Source organism: Apaloderma vittatum, unplaced genomic scaffold (assembly GCF_000703405.1).
Source record: "Apaloderma vittatum isolate BGI_N311 unplaced genomic scaffold, ASM70340v1 scaffold29400, whole genome shotgun sequence".
Lineage (NCBI taxonomy): Eukaryota > Metazoa > Chordata > Aves > Trogoniformes > Trogonidae > Apaloderma > Apaloderma vittatum.
The window spans coordinates 3,258-7,307 of NW_009695516.1; positions in this window are offsets into that span (position 1 = coordinate 3,258).

Consider the following 4,050-nt stretch of genomic DNA (forward strand, 5'->3'; position numbering starts at 1 on the left):
TGGAAATGTGAGCTGCCAGGATTTCCAGCTTCAGTGACTGGGACCTTGTTCATAAATACTGTGAGGAGCACAACCGTTCTGTTCGCTGGGCCTTGGCCAGATATCCCTGGTGTCTTTCCGTGGTGATGGCATCTGAGTGGCTGTTTGCCCTGGGCTGGGGTTGAGGCAGGAGCCTTCAGAGGAATGAGAGCTGATTTCTAGAGAGGTCCTCGTTTCCCTGGGCAGCGGCAGGTGCTGCGGAAAGGCTTTGACAGGACTCCAAGGAATGAAGACGAGAAAACAAATCAGCTTTGCTTTGTAGGTTGTAATGCTCGTACAGAACAGCAGCTGCGTGGAGATTCAGGAACTCTGGCCACAAGCTTTGAAATAATAAACGTGATTTACTTGTACCAAAGGGCCCTTAACAGTCACACTTCACTACTGAGCCCAGCGTGGTTTTCTTTTCTAAGTTGCGTTCAATCCGTCAGCCCGGGCTGACATCGAGCTGCACAGATTTTACAGGAGCGCGCTGAGAATTCTTTGGCTCGGGTTTGCCCCTCGTTACGTGCATGAAGGATGTCTCCGCGCCGACAATGCGGTGCGTCCATTGTCAGGAGCGGGACTCACGCGAGATTAAAGGAAGAGCCAAATCCTACAGGTCATGTGCAGGCAAGATGATTCTGTGATTCGAAGCTGTTTGGGGCGCTGGGGTTATCTCCATGTGGAGCTGCCCCTTGCCAGAGCCCTCTGTGCTTGGTCACAGCATCCCCCTCCGGCTGCAGGTCCCAGCTGAAGAACAGCTCTTTAGTTCTAATATCTCTCTGCCAGGGGCCTCGAGTTACTAACTTTGCAGATAAGGGGCTGGAGATGAGTAGCAGGGGCCTGGCAGCTGGGGTGGGAAGGGAGAGGCTGACACCTGCAGGGGTTCGTATCTCGTGTGCGTTAACGCCTTGACCTCGCGAGCATCGCCGCAATGGGGCCGTATGTGGAGCAGGCCAGAGCCCATCCTGGAGCTCGGAGAATCTGGACGCAAACACCCTGATAGTGGATGCAGCGCTTCAACAGAGAAGACATCCTCAGTTCCAGCTTCCTGGCGGAGCGAAGGCTGCCAGAACCCACGCTCGGTGTGTAAACAAGTGTGTTGCAGCCAGCCGAGTGAGTTAATGCTGCGCTACCCACGCCATGTAGCTAATACAGACAATTACGGTTAAGTTCAAGCTGCTTAAGCTTGGAAATGTAATTGGGAAGAACTTGTGTCAGGCAGGGTGGGTTAAGTCTTCCCCTGCTGGTACAGAGGAGACTGGACGCCCAGGGTGCTGGTCCTGCACCCAGGATGCCCCTTCCAGTGGTGGGAGCTTCTCAGTCAGCCATGCAGTGTCCTCTGTTCAGTTATTTAATACAGAAACAACCTTAAACTTGCTTCCACAAAAGAGCCGCTGGCTTTTGTGTTAACTTTTTAATCAGAGTGGGGGCAGAGTGAAGAATGCCCAGCGCTAATAGATACTGCTGTCTCATTATTCACCCCCCCTTTCTTTTTTTTAAACAGATATTTCATGGCTATTGTTAATCCACATTTTTCACAGAGTAATTTTCCAAGCCTTAGCCTGTAACACATCCCAGTGACAAATGCTCTTGATTTGGACTGTACCGTCAGCTGCAATGTCACATCAGACATTTTCTCAATGCCTGCTCCAGACAGGCCATCCAGTTTTATGATAGCTCTGTCTCAGTGATCACTATTGAACCTTCGGATTCTAGAGGCTTTTCAAGTTTAATTGAATAAAATTCTTTGCAATATAAATTCTTCATGAGTGCTATATAAATCAGCTCCGGGATGGATTTATAGTATTTTCTTTTTTTTTCCATCTGGGGGGAAGAAATCTCACTACTGTTTTGGGACCGAAGCTAGTATTGTTTTGACTGTGAGGAGAAATAAATTCACAGCTACTCCACTTTAACATGGGTGTTGAGATTAAATTTATTAGGGTGTGCTCAGCTTCTAGCTCCCCCCTTCTCCCTTCCTACCCCCAGATGGTTTCTGCGGGGCTGAAGCGGAGAGAAGCCAGGGTCCAGGCTGATCCTCTTGGCTCGGGGTTCGAGCAGAGGAGCGAGCATGGATCGGGCTGAGCTGCAGCCACGCTTGGCCCTTTGAGAGTTCACAGAGCTTGTCCTCTGCTTCGCCACCTCATTGTACAGAAGAGACCTTTCTGCCCCAAATGCTGTCCCCAGGATACACGATTTGCCGCCAGCCATCGCACTGCAGCAAGGCTTAGGTCCTTGGGTCCCCGTGCGCCCCTCGTGTTGGGCTGGAGGTGGAGGCTGGTGGCTAAGGGGACCTTGGGCACCGAGGTCAGAGATGTTCTAGCACAGCCAAGCTGGCATCTGCTGCTGGAGCAGCTTGTGGTGATGCATGAGAGCCTGGTGAGACGGCGGGCAGGAACGAAGCGTCGCTAAAATGAAGTACGGGCTCTAAAGCAACCAAAGCTCCGTTGCTCTGGGTTAGCGTTTGTCGTTCCACGTCCTTTGTCCCCACCCAGCCGTACAGCATAGGGATTCCGGTGCCTGCACCTCATTAATATAACAGGAGGAAGGCAGATGCTTTGTCCATACTGACCGTATGCGGAGCCCAGATACATTCCTGCCTAGCAGGGTTCCTTATTTATGATTATGCTGGAGCTGCCAGCACAGACATATGTTGCTAAGGGTCGTTTATTCTTGTTTGTAAAATGTATGGCTGCTCCTAGCTTACACACTGTCAAAACTAGAAGAACTGGCCCCAAAATCTCTTGCTGCATGATTGGATCAGGCGCCTGTACATCTGTTAACGCTGTAGGAGCTGTAAAATGAAATAAGTTTCACTATAACTCAAGCACCTCTATTACCGCCACAATGTGTAAGCAGCAGAGCCGGCTGCTGCTCTTGCAGGAATGACACAAACGTACGTTTTGCCAAGTCGTATGTAAATTTATACAAGGCAGCGTTTCCTCTGAAGGAAGGACGAGGACGTGTGTGCCCCCAACCTTGACAAGATGCGCTGGGTTCCTCCCTAAAGGCTCAGCGCTGCAGCTGAAGGGCAAGTTTTGGGGTGCACAGCCCCAGCAGTGGGGAGCCAAGAGCAGTCCTGCCCCTCCTCTCCTCGAGCTGGAGGACCAGAAGGGACCACATCTGCCATCAGGTCAAGTTCTCGGCAGACGCAGACCCCCAAAATACCCATTTTGCCTGGAAGAGGGCTAAGAAAAACCTTCCCCACCCCAACAGCACGTGCTCCAGCAAGGCAAGACGTGGCTAGAAAAGGGCAGGGGGGTAGTTATGGCTCCCCAGGGTGAGAGCCACTGTCCCTGCATCAGACGGAAGCAGATTCTGCCTGGCTGCAGTGAGGAGAGGGCTGTCCTGGTCCCTCAACTCTCCCTCTGCTGCAACCTGGCAGCAAGTGCCCACGTCTGTGCCCCATCCTCCCTACGGCTGCTTCGCAGGACACGCACGGATCGGCAGGGTGCCATAACTGGTGCTTCAGCCACCCCAGGGTGAAGCTGCAAAATCACAGAATGACTGAGGCTGGAAAAGCCCTCTGAGATCATCAAGTCTGGCCTATGACCCAACACCACCACATGGGCCAGACCACGGCACTAAGTGCCACATCCAGCCTTTCCTTAAACACCAGTATCGAAGAACTTGACCTTAAAAAAAGCGACAAAAGTGCGCTTCTCAACAACCAGGTAAGTACCACTCACCCAGGAGGTGGCGGTGCCAAGCCAGCGTCACGCAGGTCTGACCACTCCATCACCCAGCCCGGTCACTAACGAGCTGCAGCACGTCTCAGTAATTTGTGAGCAAACACAAAAGAGAAGCTGCAGGAATACCTTATCTCGTTCTGCTCAGGGATGTGGAAACCAGAGCTCGGCACAGCCTCCTCGCTCTCCATCCGAACCTGCAGCCAGCCCCAGGAGGGAGCGCGGGCCAAGAGGTTGGGCAAAGCAGTGGTGTCAAACAGAGGGACGGCAGCTCGTGGTGTCAGTCAGGGGCTTGGGACGAAAAAGAGGAGCAGTGAGAAGAGCTGTCAGCTCCCAGAAC